Raw genomic sequence first — 25,695 nt, 5'->3', positions numbered from 1 at the left:
TTCTTCCCGGGCTCAACGTCAACTTACACAGCTGTATTAGCTTTGCGGGGTTATCAAGTTCAGCCTCAAGCATAGAGGCAGTTCCATTTCATACTGTCGAAGGCGGCTTTAACATCGACGAAGATTTGGCGCACATTGAAAATCTGGTCGATTGAAGATTTTCCAGGTTTAAAGCCATACTGATAAGATCCAATCAGTATGTTGACGGTGCGCTTCAGTCTTTCACACACTACGCTAAGTAAGACCTTATAAGCGATATGAAGGAGGCTTATCTCAAGGTAATTGGCGCAGATTGTGGATTCTCCATTTTTGTGGATTGGGGAGAGTACACACAGCTTCCAATCGTCGGGCCAAATTTCATCCGACCACATTTTGCGAAGAAGCTATTGCATGCATCTTGTCGGTTCGGCCGTATTTTCTATAATTTGTCCTTCAAACACTACAATAATGCTATTTTATAGTCTCTGTTGATTGTTTCTAACTTCTCATCGCAGCACCAAACACGATCTATAAACTCGTTGATGTTTTTGGTCGCTGGTGAGCCCTTGGCACAGAGCTTCTCTTCTCCTAAATTTTCCTCATCGATATGTTGTGTGCGTTCCTTTGATACCCTTAAAGTATCGGTTATTTCGATCAACTTCATTTTATGATCAACAAAAATTTTAAATTGTGTGTATTTTTGAGTGTAAAAACGTCTTTTGTATAATCATAGAGCGATGCTCATCCACATATGTTAGTCTATAGTTTCGGCACGAAGCCTTAGAGTGGATTCTGTACTCAGTGGAAACAAAAAACCATGCTGTTACTTTAGATTGAGTCAGCAAACACTAATCCAATGGAGGATGTTATGTTTCAAAGAAAGACAAAATATCAAAAAAAAAAAGAAAACCATTTAACAAAAGATTTCATTCGGCTGATCCAACATACCCGGAGCGCGCTTCCTGTAGAATATGCGGTGAATTTAGTTGAAAGTTGCTATCAAAGATGTTAAGCTATGATAGACAACGCGGGAGATTGGAGCCAGTATTGAGTAAACTTGAGACGGTACGCTATAAGAAATCTATACTAATGAGCTATGTATTCTCTATAATGAGAACATCCGTTCCAGTAAACGACCTTGTACAACGAAAATGTTATTTTTGGCGATACGAGTATTGTGCACGAAATAAAACATTTCTCTTACACAAATATTCAAAAGCTCATCAACTAATTTAATAACTCCATTTGAATGAAAAAATTGAAATCTGAAAATTCATTGAATTATTCTATTTATTCAATCATGAAAGTTTATTTATCGAAAGCTTGCAGTTTATGTGTGCTTATTTCTGGCTTAGTGCAGTCGTAAAAGCTTTCAACGCGGCAAAAAAGTTATAAAAAGTTTTATGTCAGTGTAACTTTCAGCACAAACATATAAACATAGCAGCAAGATAATGATAATATTGAAAAATATGCCAAAATTGCAAAGTCGAAAGAAGATATCTTTATATTTGCTTATTATATTAGGTTATATATTAGGTTATATAAAGCGGGCTTTAGCAATTATTTAGCTTATATTAACTTTGAACTATCTAGTTGCTTATAATGTTGAAAGCGCTTTTCTTGGAGGGTTTCGAGTCTACTAGTATACGCTTTACAGGCGAGAATGCTTTTCTGAACTGCACGGGAGTGTTGCTAACGTCAAATGTATGAATAAATATGATATTTGTAATCCAAGTCGTCACAGAAGGTATTGATTTAGTGGAAACACGTTTTGCCGGATTCTATTTGGAAGTCATAAGGAGGTATCCACTAAAGTCAGTATCAAACGCGCATTGTAAAATGTGGAGGATTATACCAAGTCACTCTCAGCAAGCATCTGGTTAGTGCCTCAGAAAGAAGAAGGCGAAACAAACCATATTATCTGAAAGCTCCTCATCCTGGCAATAAGTTAAAAATTCAGCACAGTTTGAAAATGCAACGGTTTATTGCCGGCGATGAGTCTCGTCACGTCAAAGTAGGTCAAGATCCAAGTTGTCTTCAATTATCGAGTTGTGGTGCACTCCGAATTCGTTCTGATCCGCCAAACTGTCAACAAGAAATACTATTGAGTGTTATGCGTCATATTCGCGAAGCTTTTCGTAAAATGAGGCCTGAATTATGGGCCGTCAACTCTTGGTCTTTGGACCACAATAATGGTCCGTCGCATTTTGCATTGATTCTTCGTGAGTTTATCGCAAACATTTCAAAAAATATCGTGCCGCAACCACCGTATTCGTCTAAGTTAACTCCGTGTGGCTTCTGGCCCTTCAGCAAACTGAAGCGAACGCTCCGCGGAAACTGTTTGGAGGCAATTAAAGACATTAAACGTGAATCGCTTCGCGCATTGAAGGCTATTACTGAAGTTGACTTTAACAACGGTTTCGAGGCACACTGTTGGCACAAGTGTATTGGTGCCATGGGGGATTACTTTGGGATAGACGACATACTTTGAACGATATACATATATATTTACATAAAATTATCAACAAAGTCTTACTATTTTTTGCTCGTTGTAGTATTTCCCGATGTAAACCCATTACATTAGTTTTAATGTACGCACTTAGAAAATTTTATGTTGCTCCAACATGTTTTCCCTTCAAACTTGCTGAGTGCTCTCTAAATCCTTTCAGTTAATTGCCATTACTAAGTAATTCCATGCTGTTGTTGTTGTTGTTATTTGTTACATCTTTACAACGCAAACATCAATTAGAATAAGCTGTAGCGTGTTTTGTTGTTGTATGTGTTGTCAACCTCCTTATGTGCTTTAAGAAAATTTGGGTCGACTCCAATGTTGCATTACACTTCATTACCTAAAAATGGGTGATCCATCTTTCGCTCTGCGTACACAACAACAAACATAGACGCCTTACATATTGAACGAGTGTAAGGGGGCCGAGTGGTAAATACTCGAGTTAGTCACACATCTGCTTAACATGTGTGTATGTGTGTGTGCGTGTAATGCATTGCTTTACTGGTATTTGTGACCATTTCCCAGTGCAGCCGAAACATGGGCAGTAAAAGTAAAAGCACCAGGCTGCATGTAATTGTATTTGTCAACTCGTGTTTGTGCAGTCACACGTTCTATATATGCATGTGTGTATGTGTGCATAAGGCACACACTTGTATTTATATTTGTATATGTGTCGCAGAAAATCCTTGAGCTGGCTGAGAGGCTTGCCATATCACAATGGCGCAACGCTTCAGTTGTGGCATCTTCGACGTTGCCTTCATACTTGTCGTCATCTTCGTCGTCATCGTCGACATCGTCTTCAGCTTTAAGTATCTCAGTATCTTACAGTGCCTTAATCCATTTTCATGTTTCGTCTTTCGAGCATACATACACGCGAAGGTCGTTTGATGTGTCAGTGGCTCCTAGCAAAATATTTGTCTTACATTTTTTGAAGGGAAGAGTTCTGGATCCGAATTTCAAACCTAGAAAGTCTTGAATAATATTTTTTTTTTTTATTTTCGGTAACCTCCAAAATTCTGATAAGCAAAAGTTCCACGTAAAAAGCTTTTTCTTGTTCGTAAGCTTTTTAAAGCTTAATTGGACGAACGCTGTTTCTTATGTATCATTATGTATGTTGAGATCCTGGAAGCAGGTATTCGCTTTAGATCTCTTTATTTGACTTCGGACCTATTTCCTTAAGTTTGTAAACAGAGAAGTGGCTGCGAATTCAAGGCACTTGTGCTTTCAGTCAACTATCGGCTTACTTCTCCCATTTTGGAAACAGAAAAGAGAATTCAAGGACTTTGAACCAGACATTTGCTTGAGAGCTTTCCATTCGACCTATATGTGCTATATTTTTACAAGTTGGGGAAACAAGACCTGGTTGTTCAAGCAGGGCAGTATATGTTTTAAGAGAGCACAATTGTAATTTACGTGTCTTCACAAAAGTCTGTGACCTATTCGGCTGCCCTCGTACTATACATATATGCCTATATAAAGAGTTGTTTCTTCAGAATTTTTCTATCTTAATAGCTACCCTGTAGGAAAATGGCTTATTTAAACTTAATATTTTGTTTTTTATTATTCCAATAACTGATAAACATGATAACAGTGAAAATTGTCAATTGCTACTCCCATCATGAGTTTTCTATATTTTATTAGTAGTACGTACTCTCTAGTAGTAAAAATTTTGCCAGTCGACGCAAATGTAATAAATTAGCTCCTTTACCTGTCGTTAACGAGGTGACCGATGTATTAGTTTGATATTTTCTCGGTTTTGCGTAAATTTTTGGAAGAAACAGAGACCAATTTTACGGATGGGAATAATGAGCAACACATAGAGTTTGGTCTTTATTCGTCGAGAGAGGACTTTACTTTTCAATTGCTTACTCAATTCGAAGTAGCACCTGTTGGCAAGAGTTGTTGTTGGTGAAAATACTGGTTCCAAGATAGACGAAATTATCTACGACTTCGAAGTTGAACCACTTGCTCTAAGCAAAGTTTATCCCAATTGCTGGGGCAAATATTCTAGTCAAAGTTGTCTGAAAGAATTGGAGATACAAACATCTCGGCAACTTTCTTTCCTCATTTTGAATATATTATATATTAGACTCAAAAGGCTTGGTTAATACACGAGAGCTTCTTAATTCTAGATTCATCCCAAATGACCAGTGTTCCAACTGTTCATGTGGTATGCCTGAAATTTCCAACGTGGGTATAAACTCTGAGTCCTAAGCTAAGTTCCACATACATTAATTGCAGGATATCTGCAATCTACCTAGAACCGGTAGGAAGTTTTGAACTAGAAATCGGCCCACTTCGTATTTCTTGCAGGGAAAATAGGTACGCACTTGCATTTCTGTGGGTGCCGTATGTGCGCTGTCGCTTGTTCGGTGCAGAAATCAAAGTCCCCGTTGAAGCATTGAAGAGCAAACTGTTTTCTGCACTTTTGCTTTTCACTTTTACTCTTGTTTTTTCTCGTTTTCTTTTTAATACATAACACTTCTTAAAGGTTTTCCTTACCTTATGACAAACATATACTTTGTTCTTGGTTTTTTTTTTGTTTATTGCTTTGCGGCTGTTTTTTCTTTGTAGTCGGATTTTCCTTCTAGCACTTATTTTACATACTATATATTATTTATTTATTTATTTTTGGTTTGACCCACATACAAGTTGTGGTGTGAGAGTGTATGTGCGCTTGCCAACTGATGCCTGATGGCTGATGGCCACGACTGGGGTATTTCATTTGACGCATTTAACGAGGCGTTCTACTCGCCACCACTCCACCCTCCGGCCAATTCCCACACTCTTTTGGCGATTATAATTTTAAGCTTTGCTACAACTTGTTCCTCTCCTTGTTATTGTTTTTTGCTACTCAAACGTATAGTTTTATTCTATTGTTTTTGCTTTTTTTTGTTTTTTGCTTGAGTTTAGCATTCTTAGAGCGTTAAGGCCCGTAGCTTTTTTCTGCGCTTCCCTGCGGGTTTGTTCGGATTGTTTTTCTAGCATTGAACAAAACGTTTTGCGGTCGTCTTTGGTGGTTTTACTTTTTGTTCGACTTTTAATATTTGCAGCTCGTTGATAGATCTTCTGTCTGTTGTTTGCAAATATATCATTTACTGGCCATCTATTATTTCATTTATTTATAGTTAATTTGTTCTTGGTTTTCTGATTTTTGTTGTGTTCTCTTAATCAGTTAAGTAGTCGGATTTAGTGCTGGTCTAATAGTGTCGTCCAATTCGCTACATAATACATATGTATATGTAACTAGCAAATAATAGTTTTTCTCGCATAATATTGCTTTTTACATAATTTTCTTAACTTGTCCTAACTTTTGCGGTTTGACGTTTCAAAAGGATTATGTTTTTATCACTTGTTTTCTTCTTTATTGGCGTAGACACCGCTTACGCGGTTATAGCTGAGTTTACAACAGCGCATCAGTCGTTCTTCCTTTTCGCTGTTTGGGGCCAACTGGAGACTCCAAGTTTAACCAGGTCTTTCTCCACTTGGTCTTTTCAAAAATTGAATTAAATTCATCGATCGAGATCAACGATTTATCAGGCCACAATTGCTTATATTACAAGGTCTATCGCAAAAGAAACAGAACTTTTTAAATATAACTGTTTCTGGTGGCGCCACCTATTGGTGGGTATATGAAATAAAAAGTTTGATCTCTTGTTGACATTTCGTAAAAATTTTAAGACAAGCAGTGACAGCAGCTTTTGGTCATCGGTCGTTAAATGCATTTTGAACAAAGAGCAAATATTAAATTTTGTTTTAAACTTGGGAAAACGTTTACTGAATCATCAAATGATGAAAAAAGTTTACGGTGATCAGTGCCTATCCCGTAGTAATGTGCATGAGTGGTTTAAGCGATTCCAAGAAGGTCGTGAGAACCTCTGTGACGATCAGAAGTCGGTCGTCTTCAGAAGTCAAAAATAAAGACAATGCTGATTTGTTTTTACGATTCCGAGGGTATTGTACACCGAGAGTTCGTCCTACTTGGCCAACCGATTAATGCTGTGTTTTACCTTGGTGTTATGAAGCGTCTTTTGTCACGCATTCGTCGTGCTCGACCACAATACCGTGAGGCAGGGTCTTGGCGCCTGTTGCACGATAATGCGTCGTGTCATCGGTCGACGCTTGTCACTGATTTTTTGACAAAAAACTCCATATTAACCATTAATCACTCACCTGATCTGGCACCTGTGATTTTTACCTATTTGAAAACTTCATTTGCCCATGAAAGGACACTGGTTTCAGGACATTTCAGCTATCCAAAAGGCGACGACCGATATTCTCAAGAGCATTCCGAAAAATGACCTTAAACACTCATTTGAAATGCTAATTGACCGGGCTAAACGCTGTAGCGGAGCACAAGGAAACTACTTTGAATAAAAAAATATAACTTTTGAAAAATATTAATTTTTTGTTGTTTTTTTAACAGTCCTGTTTCTTTTGCGACAGACCTTGTATGACACTCTTAGGGTTATATATTAAAATATGTTTGATGTACGAGGGTTGAATTTTATATATCGGTTGTAGAAAACACAAACAAATATGAACCATCGAAAATCGCTTTATTGTTTTCCAAATATTCCCTGTGTATATATCACACATTCGGATGCGTTGGAACCAATTGTGTAATCACTTTTGCCACTCTGATTGAGGTTACTCCAAAACATGGGTTCTGAGCACATCAACCTCCTCTTCATGTGTCGAAAACAGTTGACGTCTTAGTTTATTTTTTAACAAATTTAGTAAAAGGGAGTCGTTCGTTGCCAGGTCAGGACTATACTAAGGGTGGCTCATCAAATTGATGGTTTGAATGCTCAAACATTAAGAATTTTTGTCTCCGACAGTTGGTTTTCCTGATTTCTTGAAAAACAACTCGCAAACAACTATTCTGAAAACAATTTGCTTCAAACGCGAACAACTTTTGTTGAATTCATCTCATATAGAAACACCCATACCGTCGACCGCGCTTAATATACAGGTAAAGTCACGATCTTTCACCTGGCGCGATGTTATAAACGTGTTTCGAAGCACTGCTATCTTATTTTCTAGCATTCAGTTTACGCCCAGCATCACTAGTTTCCGGAACAACAGCTGATTTTAAAAGACCTTCAATATCTACGACTTCGATTAAATTCACCACACTATCGAAAACACTAGTTCTGAAGGGAGCTTGATCGTCTAAACTTTAATTTTTTTTATCGACGCTCTGTTACTAAGTTAATCCCTGTCGAAAACGTTCGAGATTTAAATCGACTTTTTGGTCGACAAGAATATTTTAAGTTACTGTAAACAATATAAATAACGCTCATATAGTATGTCAAAATGTTCTGAGTAAAAATGCTAAACTTTACGATGAAGTTGCGAGTTGCCAGATTGCAACAAGAGCATTGTCAAATTTCGAAAGGAGAGAGATTTCTTTTTTCCCAAGACTCTCAGCTCCAAATGAAACTGCCAATAAGTGTAATATGTGCTGACGCTCTAAATTTTGGATCCCATTCCTTACCTTCTATTATGATGTTGACAATATCGGAACGTCAAAATGTATACACATCCATTCGTAACTTCATTGCTTAATTCTTTAAAGCTTGAAATAAGTATTTTTCTGACTACTTTTTTATCAAAGTTCTTCGCTAGTTCTTGAGATATCGATATGAAATGCACTATTCTTTCCAAGAACCTGCTCATCTGCCGGTTCGGCCGATATCGGACCAATATAGCATATAGCTGCCATAGAAAATGACCGATCAAAATCAAGGTTTTTTGCAAGCGAATTAAACGTTTCTTCTTGTTTTGTGACATAAATACCTCCATCGTTATGAAAGCTAAAAAATAACGGTATCTAATCATGCCCACACTATCCAAAAATAGGGTTATTGGTTGAGCCTTTAGTACTATTTATGTTCCCACATGTCAAGAAAATTGGCGACAGACCACACTCAAAGCGTCAAATACTAAATAGTGTGACAGGCGAGGAACTTTTCTCACCGAGTGTGCAGAGCGTATACATATGTATGTATGTATATACACATACATATATTTAATGTTTGACAGCTGGAGAAATGAAAAACTGTCAACAGGCGCATTTTTTTTACCCACAACGCGACATTTTTTTCTTTTATTTATATTGTTTTTTTTGTTTAGCTCCTCGTAAACAGCCAGAGAGTGAGTGGGTGGAGTGCAATACTTTACCGTTAGCATTTTAAACAGGCAGAGGGCACAAGAAACGATTGTCGTTTACCGCTACTTGTCTCATTCGCGTATTTGCACAGTTTTCGAAAGCGGAGCGCCCGCCGCTGTCCCAGCAGACTGACAGTGCCCGTCGCAGAAGACGTGAGGCGGCAAATGGGAGGCGACATTAACACATCAAACATTCGTAGTTTGCGCAATAAGCAGTGGAAGCAGAAGAAGACAGCGCAAAGCACACTATTTTTGGTGTCACTTGCGCTGCGCCATGCTTTACATACAAAAACAAAAAGCGAAATATCAAATGCAAAATTTGCATGAAATATTTATGCAAATAAAGTGCATGGGAAGGCATTACAAGCAAGTTACGTCATTAAATTTAAGTTTTGTCGTGCTTTGCATTTGCTTGCTTCTGCTTTTGCTTTCGCTGGAAATTGCTCTTAATTACTTCATTTCGCTGCTCCTACTTGTACCATGTGAATATGCTTACTGCCTACTTACAGTTGTATGTAGTTGTTGTGGTGTTGTTGTTGTAGTCTTGCAGAGCGCCGACCGCGTGCTCGCGCAAAACGACCAAGACTTGTACCAGTAAATTATAATGCCTTAATGACGTCGTTTTACCGAGCCTCAAATACGAGCAAACGCTTGTGAGTTGGCGGCGTGTGGGCGGTCAGGGTGTAGCGCGCACTTTTGCTTTGGGTTGTGTTGTGCGCATACACTTTTTGTTGTTGTAGAGCAGCTTATGCGCTATGTAGTAGGACGCTGAGCAATTAATACGTTTTCCACTTGACTTGTCTGACCAGTTTTCGTACTAATTACGCTGCTGTATGGCCATAAAAAACTATTGTGATGACATTTGGTTTCCTCTGCTATTAATAACTGCACATTTAATCTCGTGAATGAGTTAGTTCCAATTATTACTGCGCCGATTTGCATATGAATTCATAATAAATACACGAAATGCAGTATTGCATCCGATTACAGTTACTTTATTTATAGAAGTTTACAATATTTTCAGCTTTTTATTTAAAACAAAACAGATTTTGTTTTTGCTATTTGAATATGTGAATGCACTCCCTTCTTTCATAAGAGCACACTTAAACCCAGGACCCTTGTAAATTTAAGGTTCGTGCTAGGTGCTAGAGGGTCGATATATTTTCTGCAAGAATACGTGGATTTTAGGGCCTTGTTTCTGCTTCTACAGAGTGGTGATCTAGTGGCTGATATTTAGAGCATACTAAAGTTATGAAAAGAACACTGCTTCATTCCGCTGAACGGCAGTGATGTAACGTTTAAAGTTAGCGAACCCGCTTCTCCAATCGATGACAATGGAATAGATGTTCCATTGCCCGATTATGATCAGGCTTAAATAACAATAACTTGCCTGAAGAACAAAAAAGCGGCAGGGGCAGATGGAGTACCGGCCGAGCTATTCAAATACATACGTCGGCGAAGAACTGACAAGTTCTTCCCAATCCACAAAAAGGGGAAACCCCAAAACAACTACCGTGGGATAGACTTGGAAAATCTACTATCCACCAGATTCTCACCATGCAACAAAGATAATACGGCTGTGTAAGCTGATGTTAAGGAACATCAAAAGCTCCGTCGGGATCGGGAAGGATCTCTACGAGCCGTTCGATACCAAACAAGGTGACTCTCTTTCATGTGACTTCTTCAACCTACCTCTGGAGAAAAAAATTCGAGCTGCAGAACTAAACAGAGATGGTACTATCGGGATACACTAAAAATACCGACCCTCAATATACCGACAAATCAAAATACCGACAAAATTTATATATGCAGCTAAATCAAAATACCGACAAATCAGAATACCGACAAATCAAAACACCGACAATTATGATCCTGAGCCAGGTTGTGGCCGGAGGCCGAAGGCCGCAGGGCCTTAAACGAACAACGCGACCTTTTCTTGATTTTTCGCTGTTTTAATTTGACGGTATTTTGACTTTCGGAATGTTGGCAGTCAAAGACGATGACAACATCTGATGAGTCGGCCTTAGGAGTGTTCTAGAGAAAGGTTTTGCGAAAGATTTATGGTCCTCTGTGTATTGGCAACGGCGACCACTACATTCAATGACACGATGAGGTGTACGTGATATACGACGCCATTGACATAGTTCAGCGGCGGTTCTAGCTAGGTCATGTTGTCAGGTTGGAAGAGAAGACCCCAGCTTTGAAGGTTTTCGATTCAGTACCCGCCGGTGGAAGCAGAGAAAGAAGAAGACGTCCACTTCGGTAGAAAGATTAGTTGGAGAAGGACCTGGCTGCACTTGGTATCTTGAATTGAAGAAACGACTGGCACACTGCTGTTGACTGGCGCGCTATTGATAAATCGGCTATAACCCTGAAAGGGTTTCAACGCCAATAAAGAGGAAGAAGTACATATATCTTTCCAATGCCATTTTGTTTAAGTGTAGGTTAAATGTACAACTTTTAGTGCGTCTCTAACTACACACACTATATCACTCTAAATCAAGGGCTTGGTTTCCTTTGGCTGATCGTGATTAACGCTGACCTTTGTATTAACAGTGGCCATTTTTCAATGTTAGCCAAAAATAAAGTACTGGCGTGTCAGTGTTGAAAGTAACGCTGTTAAATAAAGTTGTCATTTCCTGCCAATGATGTGGCCTGTAGGAAAAATATATCAAATTTTGGCTGGTCTGGTTTAGGTTTAGAACATTCAATGGACCAGATCGTTAATTCGGGTTGATATTAATAAAAAAATACGGTCACAATTTTTTGACAACTCATTCGAAGTGAAACAAGTATAAACTTAATAAGTAATTAAATCGAAAATATGAAAGTTTGAAACGAGTATTGGCCATTTTCAGTGCGTCTAATGTAACCCTAAATTAACCTGTAACCAAAAATGAGGTCTATTCCTAGATGTATTATATTAAATATATCACAAAGTAGTTTCTCGGATTCCAAAAAATATATATTCCAACAGATGCCAATATTGATACAGGCCTTTTGGGAAATTTTTATCAGGTAAAGCGATATTTTCTCGCCCAGTTCCAGAAATGCGAACATTTCATTGCTTCTCTTATATAATTTTATCAAGCGACGACCACTCGATCGGGTTTGCGATCGGGTTCTGCTTGTTTGAAGTATAAATACCTCGTATAACTAAAGGTTCAAGTTAGAAGATCCCTCGATTTGTGATATGCTATCAGTATACACTTGACAAATGGGAGAGTGTAGTTCTTCAACGCTTCCATTAAAATATAAGTAATAACAGGTTTCCATCATTTCCGAGTGGGTTATCACCAACTAGTCTAGACCGAGTATTTTAGGCCGTAACGTGTATGTCAAGGTGTTTGCGTCCATTTTTCGCTGGTAATTTAGCTCTGTCCGTGCTTAATGTGTGTCACCTTAACCGCAAAGTTTGTCGTCCACCGCCGACAATGCTGTGTGTATACACTCGGAGCAAGTACATACCTGGTCGAGTAGTGGTTGGTGGCGTAGGGAGTATAAGGGCCATGAAACTTTGCCAACTCGTTGCGATACGCTCGCACGTGAATTGCACAAAACGGACCTAATTTGCGCGCAGCTGGGTCGCACGTCATGGTGGATTCGGGCAAACAAACACACACACACACGCCTACTTGTGCTGCAGCAACCGAAACCACAGCCGGTGGACAATTGTTTGCATAAATGGCTCAGCGAAATTGTTGCTGTCGCTGTTGCTGTCATTGCAGTTAGATGCTCGCATGGTTCGGGCCAGCGGTTATGCGCAGTGCGGGGTCTGCTCGCGCTATGCAAATTTGTGACTAACTCGCTAACTCGCTGAATGAATAAAAGCGCGGTGCAGCGAGCGAATGGTCGTCAACGGTCGTCCACGGTCGCTAACTCGCCAACCAACCAGTCAGGCAAGTGCACATGCAACACCGAAGCAGAAAACTTTTCCACTTCACATTACTTAAGTGAATTCGCTTTGTTGCGCTATGGAAATCTCAACATACAGACATACAAGTGTACACATAAATGCTGGCCGGAGTGTGCGCGTGGGTGGGCCAAGTGTGCGCGCTAGGCCAGTGGCTCTGTGTGGGTTTCATGTGAGTGCAAGCACTTTTGTATTTTGGTGCTGCAAACACTTTGCCGTCAAAAAACGCTGTTGGTGCGCTAGTATGTAGTTGCACTGTCGTAACCAACGCAGCAACAAGCGAAGTAAAAGTAAACGCGCAACGGTAAAGGTTGAAAGTAGCGGGACAATTCCTGTAAACTAGAAACGCACTGTGGAATGCTTTAAGAGAGAAATTCAAAAATTTTTTGAAGAATTCGATAGGACCACATTTCTCTTGATCTGATTAGTTTGGGTATAGCTTCAAAACTGCAACCGGAGTATTGATTTCTATGATGTATACTACATATGTGAAAGAAAACTGAGTGTTTCTTCGCTTCCATGATTAAAATATTCCTTATAATTCATTATATTTACTGATCACATTCAGTCCGAACTCAAACTGTTTGTACATTTTAAAGGAAAAACCGACGGATCTCACTTGGACAGATATTCGTTCTGTTTGTTACCCATATACTACTGAAAGTGGATTACCGGTGCCGCATAGTTAGACACAGCTATGACACAGTCTGACACAAACCAGATAATCCCTCCACCTCTTCCTCTTCTATAGATCTTTAGCAAAGACCATCCGACAAAATAATTAGCCGCACAGCGGGTGCACATATTGGACAGTGTTCAACAGAACACCTCCATTTGCGCCGACATTTACTTTGCTAAGAGCAAGTATCGGAGGACCTCTTTAGGTTCACTCTAGGCCAGAATGTTCTAGTAGTCGCTCAAGTTCTGGCTGTTGACGAGCGCGTGCCATACGAATCTAAAATCGAAGAAACTTGAAGCTTTCGCTAATGAGTTCAGGCTTTCCTTGATTAGTTTTTAGCTCACAGTCAGCGAGCTCAAAGCCAGTACAGCCGCTCGGCTATCAGAGTGAATGACAGCCACCTCCGCTTAAAATACGCTAGAGGGGTCTGGTAGTTAGAACCTAAGTTTAATTGAGAGTTCCCGACAGTAGGCATCGATCCATCTGTGAAATGCTCATTGCAACTCTTTTCCAACGAATTCGCCTCACCCACAAATCCCTCGCAGGTGTGTGAGCCAAGAAGGGTCTTTATTTTAAGTAATGCAATTGAGTTAGTGGAGAATTTCAGTATGTCTCTGCCTGGGGACCCTCATATGTATACCCATCTTCACTCAGTCTAAGAGTAGCCTTCGCCGTCAAGCAGCCTACCTCCAGGTGCAACGAGTAGAATGACCATTGTACCATTGTACCGATACTTATGCCGGTATTCTGCTTGTCACGATTGTTTCATGCCTCTAATTGTCACAATCGTAATTTAGTGACTCACAGACTAACAGAATCACTACATTACGATTAATTGTCACAATCGTAATTTAGTGACTCACAGACTAACAGAATCACTACATTACGATTGTGACAATTAGAGACATGAGACAATCGTGACAAGCAGAATACCGGCATTAGTCTTACTCGAACTTCTGTTATGTAATCAAGGATTTACACTGTTATCTTCAAAAACTCGATCAATCCCCAATACTTCCGGGTGGTGATTTATGTTAATGGCGAAATCTTTTTATGCGGATGTGAAGAACAGCAGATAAAGATTATATTGTACATATGTATGCCAGTGAACGAAATAAGATCACCGAACTATCAACCAGTGCTGGAGTCCCCAAACTTTAGGAGCTTTCTTAAAGTAATGGAAACAAAGTTTTTTTAAGACACAGTATTTTGTCTTGTAAAAGCTCGAGAAGTTTAAAGAATCTCTATGATTTTTTTTATATTCTTTGTATGTTTTCATATTTGGCTGCTTCCGAATCGAACTACAACTGCCATCGCTTTAACAAACATTATAGAGTGACGAATCGAACAAACCACTGGCAGAAGCCTTAAATTCTGTCAACTGATGTATGGCTAGAAAATAGAAATGTTATGCCATTTTAATTTAAAATCTATATGATGCACTCTTGCAGTAGATACAAGTGAATAGGTTTGTTCCTTGAGCTTAAGTGTAGCGGGCTGAGAACTGTCCAATTGGAAACGAACTATACATTCAAAGAGATTTGTGTTCGAAAAGGTTATAAAGAAAAATTTTAACTGACAAAGACCCACTTGCTGATAACCGTTACCTCTATAGTGTGTGTCTTGATTGTAAATTTAGAGGCTTACAATTTTAAAGGCGCTATTGATCTGCTCGAATTCATTCATTGAGCCCATATTGATTCGCTATACACAAACTCAGGGTCCAAAGTGCGACAAATAGTCACAGTCTACACTCAACACTCATCATTCCCCGTGCGTGTTTGTTATAAACTACAACAAAAACAGAAACTTGATAGTCACTAATAGAGTTTGGAATCAATTGAATTTCGCATTCAACAATCTCCACTCCACTGTGTGTTGCGGCGCATACAACTTTTTCAGCGTTCACTGCCACCGGCACTACAAGCTTGTACTTTTCAGTGTTGGCGTCAAAATGCACGGTGCTGGTGTGTTTGTGTGCGCTTGAGCGCTTAAAGCCAGCTGCTGGTAGTAGGATGTCAAGCGGAAATGACTGAAAGAATACACCGCACGCTAGACTACCTTGAACTATAAACGTGCAAGCGAACTTTTTCATGCGGTCGCTGGGCAATACTTGCAGTTAAAACGCGACCACTGACTGTTGCCGCCGCTACAGCTGGTCTTCGGCTGTGGTTGTGGCTACACAGTTGTGACGTGCGCGATAATAACGCGATGAGCGTGCCGTGATAGGATGATGACGTTCGTGTGTATTTACGTAAATATATTTTTTTAGTAAAATCATACATATGTATATACGAGGAAGGTGCGTTAAATACTGAGACTTGCCGTTCAATGGTACCACTATCGCAAGAGCAAATTCTCAAATGCTAATGTTTCAAAATATCAGCTACATTTGATTAATAGTTTTGTTTAGATAGTTTAGATTTAAGAATATTTGAAAAAAGCTATTGCTCGATGTTTCAATTACTGCTTTTGGAAGGGAAATCGGAGAGCGAAATTAAGAAGCACTTGAATTCTTTTAAAAGTCCTCTCTGGGCGAACAAAGACCCAACTCTAAAAGTCGTTCATCATCCCGTTCCTCTATATGGTGCAGAGGTTCTGCGGAATATTTGTGTCCTTTGCGCATTGGCAACGGCGAATACCGCAGTCGATGGAACGATAAGCTGTACGAGATATGCGGTATTGACATAGTTCAGTGAAATAAGAGACTACGGCTACGTTGGCTAGATCATGTCGTCCAATTGAATGAAGAAAACACTCCAGCTCTGAGATTATTCGACGCAGTACCTGCCAAGGGAACCAGAGGAAGAGGAAACCTCTACGCTGTTGGACAGATCAGGTAGAGAAAAACCTGGCTACACTTGGAATCTGGTGAAAACTGGTGCGCTGTTGTAAGTTCGGCTATAACATCGTTAGTGGTGCTTTCGCCAAAAAAAAGAACTCTCTATATACAGTAATTTTTAAGTTCTAACTTTATTTTTTGATGAACCACGACTAAGTGCCCTGAAAATAAACGAATTACAGTGAATGCACTTGAGAAGTGTTCACTCTTAACAATAGCTCCAACCTTGGGACCAATTCACAGCAGTGTCTGATCATTTTTATGTACAATTCGGAAAGAGTTTCCATACGCGTTCGTGACAATCGACGAAACATAGATCCACTGGTATCCGCTACAGATTAGAGGACGGTCGAAACTGCTTTGATAAAGTCGAAGACCATTCACTGGATTCACTGGCTGGATTCACAAGGTGTGATCGACTACCTGAAGAAAGGCAATATGGTTATTAGGCTCTCCTATGATAATTATCGGGCTGAGTCGACGCGAAATTGCTATAAACATGGCCCTATTTGGCGACAAAAAAATCCTCTTTAACTATGAGTTCACACCTTTGCTACCGCCATGTCCAAATTGGTCAATTAAGGCTACGATCCACAGCTTCATCCAGTGTATTTTTCATATTTGAACTTCGTGTGTCTACTTTTTGTTTCCAAATTTCAAGAAGTTATTTGGTGTGTAGAAATTTTATGCAAATGAGGAGGTTATTACTTTTCAGACTCGAATGCTGAGTCAAGTGTACTTATCAAACGGTCCTCGTATATTTACTGAAATATACAGACTCAGAGATATTATATGCAGAGGAAGATGATCATTTAATGTTAGTGATGATGATGATTTAATGATTGTGTTGATGTTATGATGATCTTATGATGATTGTGATGATCATATGATGTTGAAGCTGATGATGATGTGTAATAATTTGGTCGCGTCGCCACAATAGTTAAGCGCATTGCAATCACTATGCACTGCCTGTCGAGGTGTGAAATGCGCCATAAACGTTTCTTGCTCGGGCAGCTGTCACGAAACGCCCCGTGAATATGAAAATGGCAATTGCGTGAACTTTGTTGCTATTGCTGGCACTTTCTGTTGCCGCTGTTGCATTATTACAAACGCAGAGGCAGAATTTAATTTCAATATTTTCTGCCTTTTCTTTCACCGCATTTCATATTAATTTCTGTTTTGTGCGGAAAATGCGGATAAAGTTTTGCCGCGAGCGCGCGCTTTCTGTGCACGTGAGTGCGTGCGTGCGGTTCTGTGTGTGTGTGTGTGTGGCACATGAATGGAAAATGTTAATTTGCACTGCACAATTTTCTATGCTTAATTAACTGACTGATGCGCACTTCATCTACAAAGCACAAACACATACATAGATGCATGTATATTTGCATAAGTTTTCACGCGCCTGTAGTGGTGGTGCGGTTGCAGAGTTGACTGACTGATTGACTAACTTACAACTAATGAACTGTCTTGTGCACGCCGGTGTATGTGTGCTGTTGCATGAATATGTGTGAATGAATGCGCTTGGCTCTCAGCTGCTGGGCACCTGCTTCCTTCCAGCAGTCAGCTACAAACACACTACACACACATACACAAGTGCGCACCTGCCTTTTCAGCCAGCCATTTGAATGAAATTTAATTATTCTCATTATAATGCTGCAACAACATTTGCTTTTTCGCCTCTTCCGCTCCTTCTGCCACGTCTTGCTTTTGCACTTTAACGTTTGATGACTGCAGCAGCAACATTTTTCATGAATGACGTGAGCCATTTGCCATTTACAAAGCCGTTGCCGGGTTGACACTGACGCTGACGTCGACAGCGGCGCTGACGCTGATTTTGACATTTATGATGAGCGCAATGTTACTGTGAATTTATGGAATGAAAAAGGTTCTCCACAAGCAATACACATGTATGTATGTAAGGCTGTAATCACATTTCTACATGTATGTATATGTGTGTAAACATGTAAGCAAGTAATTTTGCTGCTGTTGCCGTCGCCGACGACATGCTTTTACTACCTATTCAACTGTTTTCTTGCCTTTGAGGTGTGAAATGAGTTGACGTTTGTAAATATGTACTTACATACATATATTATAATTCATTTACATGCCTGTATACATCTACATATATGTATGTATATTTATATAGCTGCGTTTGTAGGTGTTTAAATGAGTTTGCAGGTGATAAATGTATGCGTCATCGCTGAATATACCGATTTGTTATTACTATTATTACGGCTGTTTAAAATGTGTATTTACGCATGAATAACTGTAGGCATAGGTACTTATGTGTTATTATGTATGTATATGTACGTATGTATGTTCGTACGATTTTATCACTCGAGTGGTGTAGTTTACGAGCGTTATTATAAATGAATAAATGTATGATAGCGTTTGTAATTACAGTTACTAATATATTTAATTTTTTTTATATTAGAGTGGGTCGTTTTTTTTTATAAAATCGCGTATGCGGGCAATGTTCTACGGATCATTCTGAACAATTTTACTTAAAAGACCCAATCAAAAAAGTGATACAATTTTAAAGCGACGAAAAGTGGGTTTGAACAAAAAAGTAATGGGTAAGCGATCATGAACTTAAAAGGAGGAACCAGCTTTGAAGGCCAATAGTCAACAAAATAAGGTTATGTTGTCTGTTTGGTAGGATTTCAAAGTTTATTTTGAGCTTTTGTCCGGCAAGAGCGCGACTAATTGTGAAGTGTATTATGCTCAGCTCGACAAATTGAGTGATGCATTCAAACAGAAGAGGCCAAAATTAATAAAGAGAAAAAATGATAATGCGAGACTTCAATCAAGTTTGATGATCCGTCAAAAGCTTTTGTAGCTTGAATGGGATGTGTTGCCACACCCTACATATTCTCCAGACTTGCCACCTTGTGACTTTTACTTGTTCCGATCTCTGCAAAAATTGCACGGTAGAACCTTCACCTCCAATCAGGACTTTAAAAGCACTTCAACAAGTGTTTGCCTGAAAGTATGAATCATGTTCTAAGCGTGGAATCAATCTTTTGCCCGAAAGATGGCAAAAGCTACTTGATCAAAATAGATAGAAAATATGTTAAGTTAGATTATACTGACCGGCTATCACGCCATATAGTACTCGTATAGACTTACTGGTCCTTAGTAATGCTGCATGGAGGTTCAGTTTAATTTGAGGTGAAGAATTCGTCACACAGGACGTCAACGTTTGTTGCGAACTTTAAGAGCGACTTGATACTTCGACCAGACATTTTAACTCCGAAGCTCCTAGATACTTGAGATGAGCTCTTGATAGTGCTTGACAAAGGCATATGAGGTGTTCCAGTGTCGCTCTCATATCAACTTCTCTGCACTTTCTGCATGTTATCAGTTATGCTCGCATGTGATGCTCGTAAGTTGTGACCTGTCAAAAGCCCTTTCGAGAACGTGTGCGTAAGAAGCAAGCGAGTTTTCTTAAGGCGTTCCATCTCGTCCTGATCCTTCTGTCGGACCTTTTGGAAATTCCGTTTTATATCGTTCTTAGTGGCTTCCGTATTTCCTGTACTCGTTTCTTAGTCAGAGCTGTTTCGTTCCCCGGAAGTTCTTTGTGGCCAGGAACCCTGTATATTTGCAGACGTTTTTTGGTAGCCGCTAAATCTCCTGCTTCTCTGCTTCTAAGAACATCCTCTGACGTAAGTCGATGTGATATTTTTGCCTTAATTTGAAAGGTCGTCTGAGACCGAGCTCTGAGCAGTAAATTCCGGTTTCCACTTCATTAGTCATTTTGGATCCATCTGTGTAGATGTTGTCGCAGGCTTCTACGCCTTCCATCTTCCTTTAGTCAGACTTTTAGCATTCTTTCCCAAATAAAGCGTATGAAGTATGTGTTCTAATTTGTCCACCAGTCCCCCGCTTATTGAGCTATACTCGGGGGTCCTTGTAGAGAACTCACCTAATGCCGTTAATATTGCAGGTTATTTTACTGTAGAGCTTTCTACTGTAATGTCGATGGGTGATAGGTTGAGTAATCCTTCTATTGGCGCCGTTGGATTGGTTTTTAGCGCTTCCGTTATGCAGAGAATAGCGAATCGCTGTACCCGTTTTATCGGTTTCCTGTATGAAATTTTGTTCATAGCGGGCCATTACACCAGAGCACCGTAAAGTAAGATTGGCTTGTCTACCGTTGTGTAACACATGATATTAAATGCATGAGGCCAGTTGATTGGCCCCAAGTAAACTCTAGCATTTATTTATCACTCTCTCCTCGACATTGAGTTTCCACATCACCTTGCTGTCCAAAATTACTCCCAAGTACACGGTATGTTCCTTAATTGTCAATTCAACTTCATTGAGTCTGCAGAGTTTCCGCTTTGTTAAGAGTACCATATCCGTCTTATCAGCATTGACTAGCTAGGTTGGCCGATTTTTACCTTAGAGCGTTATGGATGGGAAGTTAACCTGCCAAAAGTATTTGGTTGTGTGGTCATTGTCTTCTAGCGTTTTTATGGCGCTACCGTTTGCTAGTATAGCGATTTACAACAACATCAAAAAAGCCAACAACTCAAGACTATAAGTTATCGTAAAGGTTTAAAGCAGTTGTTTTCTACAAAACTTTAATAAATCTGGCATGCTGGTGGATAAACTGTTTCAATTTTTAATCAGCATGTCTGTTCAAAAATATAGAATTAAAAATAATATAGAAAATATTGCAACTGAAAATGGTCGTCGTTCTTATTGACAAAAGTTGAGTTATTTCAATTTCAATTGAACTCTAATCGACTCATTGTATTATTTAAGATTTTAATTTAACTGTAATTTATTTTTATCAAGTATTATAATTTTAATATATTAGCAAATAAAAAATATAATTTTAACAAAATATGCACTTTTCTAATCTTTCCATTTATTTTAAATTTAATTTCAGAAGCAGTAACTCTTTCTACAAAAGGTGGTAAGTTTCTAATTTATAATTTTATACAATTTACCTCAGTTACCTTGGACCCATTTTACTTAGTAGATATCGAAAATTCAATATCAAAAGTGCTACGTATAAATAAAGTGAAATTTCTGGTCAAAAGTGTTCTACTTTAGAGCTTTACTGCCTATGAGAAAAATCTACTAGAAAACTACTTTTTTTTTAATTTTAAAGTTTACTTTAGCGGAGCCTTGAACTCATGAACCACTGAGCGCTAATCAAGCTGTCAAGCTACTCAGCTAAGACGAGTATGATTTTCCGATTCATTTCCGACTCTTCAAATATAAAGTTGCTATATCGACAAAACACTTTATCTCAGATATTTCCTGAATTGGTAATATAAAATTTACATTTGTTTATTTATACGCAGGATATTTTAAGGCTGCCCTAATTGTCCTGTTAAAAGTGATTATACCCTGAACAGGGTATATTAAGTTTGTCACGAAGTTTGTAACATCCAGAAGGAAGAGTCGGAGACCCTATAAAGTATATATATAAATGATCAGTATGTCGAGCTGAGTCGATTTAGCCATGTCCGTCTGTCTGTCCGTCTGTCTGTCTGTATATATACGAACTAGTCCCTCAGTTTTTAAGATATTATTTTGAAATTTTGCAAACGTCATTTTCTCTTCAAGAAGCTGCTCATTTGTCGGAACGGCCGATACCGGACCACTATAACATATAGCTGCCATACAAACCGAACGATCGGAATCAAATACTTGTATGGAAAACTTTCACATTTGACAAGATATATTCACGAAACTTGGCAAAAGTTATTTTCTAAGGCAACAATGTAATCTCCGAAGAAACTGTTCAGATTGGTTTACTACGGCATATAGCTGCCATACAAACTGAACGATCGGAATCAAGTTCTTGTATGGAAAACTTTCACATTTGACGTGGTATCTTCACGAAATTTGGTATAGAATATTTTTTAAGGCAACAATGTAATCTCCGAAAAAATTATTCAGATCGGCTTACTATAGCATATAGCTGCCATACAAACTGAATGATCGGAATCAAATACTTGCATGAAAAACTTTCACATTTGAGAATGTATCCTCACGAAATTTGGTATAGATTATTTTTTAAGACAACAATGTAATCTCCGAAGAAGTTGTTCAGATCGGCTTACTATAGCATATAGCTGCCATACAAACTGAACGATCATAAGAAAGTTCTTGTATAGAAAACTTTCACATTTGACAAGATATATTCACGAAATTTGACATGGATTACCGCTTAAGGTAATAATATAATCTCCAGATCGTATTATTATAACATATAGCTTCCGTATTACTAAAAGAATTGCACCTGTGAAGGGTATATTAGCTTCGGTGCAGCCGAAGTTAACGTTTTCTCTTGTTTTTGTTTCTTTTTAGCGAATGAATTTTTAAATTTAATTCGATAAATGGCAAATTGTGTGTCAACATATGAACAGTTCTGTATAAACATAAGAAAGATGAAAATTTCTAAATATTCTTATACATATGTATATAGTAAGTATTTCAGGTATATCGAGTTGTTTATCATATAACAGCGCATAGCTATATGCAGAGTTGCTTACAAATATATGTACTTTAGTATTAACCAAGCGTAAATTCATTTCATAAAAGCATAACCACTTTTTATAAATTCCCAATTTTTTGCCTGTATTTATTTCGTATACAAATTTGCACAAATATGTCTCTTGTTTTTCAGTTTTGCTAATGTTCTCAGTGCATGAGCGTAAATTAAAGCAATTAAATTCTTCATAATGACTTATGTATTTGATTTCATTCGATTATATTTGAATATGTTGATTGCTAACATATTTTTCTGACAGTCTATTAAGTGAGTTAAAAAATTTAGATAATTGCCTACAATTATGGTTGGAAGTATACTATTCGTATTTTGGTTGAATATTTCTGTTTTGTATAACTTTTAAGCGGAACCTATGTGGTAGCCTTGTATGCGCAATGAAAAGTCAAACAGCTTACCATAGTTATACATATCTACAATGTTTCTGAGTGAACAATATCTTCTGACATTGCTGGATCCCGACGCTTCTCTGCTTTAGACTAGTTGTTAGTACGGTCTTAGAAGATGAACGAAGAAAAGCTGGATATCTACAACAGCGAACCTCTTTTCCAACTGTATATGAAGTGTAGAAGTGTAAAATGTAATCGAGGACTGGACAAAATGTAATTCGCTGACCTTGCATTATTACTGCAAAACGTCACTGATCATTAAACTGCTATCAACTAACATTATTTTGATTCTAAGTAGGTGCTAGTATGGTCTTGATGCTCAATAGTTTAATTGAAACCAACCAGGTAACTAGTAACTGGACTCCACTCATATAGACTGGTGGTATTCTCAATGACGAGAAAAAACATATACATTTTTTTATTTAGTCCGTTAACTAAGTAATTAATCAATGCATTTTTTCTAATTAATACACCTCAATCTTAGGGTTGCCGATGGAAAAATTTTCGGACAAAGTCATCAATGTAAGAGCCAGTGGATTCCATTAGGGAAATAACTTCAGGTACATAAGGTTTGTTACTGATGTGGGAACAAGGCCAAGCTTTCACAATTTTATCCAGTTTAGACACAAAGTTATAAGAAAACACGCCTTCTCACTTTCAATACGATAACTCATATATTTGCCGTTTTTATGCGGTATAAAGTCAATCGGAAGTTCGAAAACCTTAACAATAGGTATATGAGAGCTAGCGAAGCATTGACCCGGTGCAAACCAATTTTTGACATACAGGCATACTATTTTATCGGCAAAAAGTCAGCCGTACGCACTGGGGAACACATATTGGGCGTCTGAGCTCTTGAAAAGTTATAGTCCTATTTCGACCATTTTTGGCGTTAAGATGAAATATCTAGAGGGCACTATCTGTGCAAAATGTATTTTTATTTTAACATAGGTGTTCTTTTGTAGAACGATTTGTCACTTTTTCATTCGATGAAAATTTTTAAAACCTGAGAACAGAAAATAGTTGCCGGGGGCCAGATCTAAAGAATACATTGGATGCAGAAGCAATTCGAAGCACAATTCATAGACTTTTGCCATCGTTATCACTGACTTTTGACACCGTCTCGGTGACACAACACTTACTTTTTTTTAAATGCGGGCGTTTTTCGGCAGTTTCGTCCTTGAAACGGTCTAATATTGCTATGTAATAGTCGCTGTTGATGGTCCTTACTTTTTTAAGGTCAATAAAAATGATAACATGCGCTTCCCATAACCTTGCCAGTTGACTGTTGCGTTTTTCTACGCGGGTTTACAGTGTGCATTTCATTATTATTAAGTCCATTTTATTAAGCTTGAACAGCTCCAAACACTGATCCGAATCATCAACTCGTAATCGTGTTTGTACAGAGCTTTCTCATACCCAAATATTCCTGAATGATATGATTTACATTTTCAGTTGATATCTTTAGTGTGTCTGCTATCTTGAAACATATCATTTTATGGTCATCCAAAACTATTTTGTGCACCCTGCTGATGTTTTCGTCGGTAAGAACCGGGTTTCGGGCGTTCACTGCGTTCACTGTCTTCGGTGTTCATTTCATCACGTCTACGAGGGCTGCTATATATATTCTGGCCTAGGGCAACACTAAGTGTTGCCAGGTGCAATCTGACATTACCATTGGAAAGTTTGACATTTTTTAGCATAACATCACTCAGAACGTTTTGTCATTTAGTCGTGAATTGCTTTATTTACAGGGAATTAAAAAATTCATCTCGGCCAAAAAATGGAATTAACTCGTGAACATTTTCGTGCGATCATTTTTCACAACTTTCGACGTGGATTATCACTACAAGAGTGCATCGATGAACTAAAATCTTTGTATGGCTATGAAGCACCATCCTATAGCACTGTGAAAAACTGGTACAACGAATTCAATCGTGGCCGACGCTCGCTCAAAGACGAATTCCGTGAAGGTCGTACAAAAACAGCCGTTGTGCCAGAAAACATCGATGCCGTACGTGAACTGATAATGCAAGACCGTCATGTAACATACCTTCAGATAGCGGCATGCCTATACATTTCTCCCACCAGCATACATTCGATATTGCATGAACACCTGGCCGTAAAAAAGGTTTGTTCTCGTTGGATCCCGCACAATTTGACAATCGCTCAAAAAAAGGCTCGTGTGGATTGGTGTAAAGAAATGCTGAAAAAATACGATCGCGGTGCTTCAAAAGACGTTTATAAGATCGTCACAGGTGACGAATCATGGATCTATGCGTATGAGCCCGAAACAAAAAAGCAATCGACAAAAAAAAATAAAAAAAAAACATTTTCGTTGATAAATAAGTCTATTTACATTATTAGGCCAGAAATATATATAGCAACCTACGTAAACTTAGCATATTATTCATTGACGGTTGAGTTTCCTGAGGCAGTGTCCGGAAACTCGTTATCAACCCTAGTTTTTGCTCCTACTGTATTTTGTTCCTTTAAAACACTTTTCAACTCTTCACTGTTAAAACTGTAATAGAGCGAGCTAAAATAATAGTTCGAACAGTAGAACTAGATATTTCAGAAGTTCCCTTATTGAAATAACTTGATCAACTAGAAACCTAATTATACCACATAAGACTCTCACAAATAATGCAAATCAGTTGCTTCCAGCTTGTCTTATTCTC

At 38.5% G+C, this 25,695-nt stretch overlaps 1 protein-coding gene across 5 annotated transcripts in view; it reads left to right on the top strand.

The window, feature by feature from the left end:
• The window catches only part of LOC120782751 (serine/arginine repetitive matrix protein 2), a 140,796-nt gene that overhangs the window by 32,143 nt on the left and 82,958 nt on the right, over window positions 1–25,695 (top strand). For all 5 annotated transcript variants that reach the window (XM_040115196.1, XM_040115201.1, XM_040115198.1 and 2 more), the window contains one exon: window positions 20,994–21,020. The gene's annotated coding sequence lies outside the window, so the exon portion shown is untranslated. The remainder of the gene's footprint in view (window positions 1–20,993; window positions 21,021–25,695) is intronic.

Source organism: Bactrocera tryoni, chromosome 1 (assembly GCF_016617805.1).
Source record: "Bactrocera tryoni isolate S06 chromosome 1, CSIRO_BtryS06_freeze2, whole genome shotgun sequence".
Classification (NCBI taxonomy): domain Eukaryota; kingdom Metazoa; phylum Arthropoda; class Insecta; order Diptera; family Tephritidae; genus Bactrocera; species Bactrocera tryoni.
This window is presented reverse-complemented; position numbering and strand designations above follow the sequence as displayed.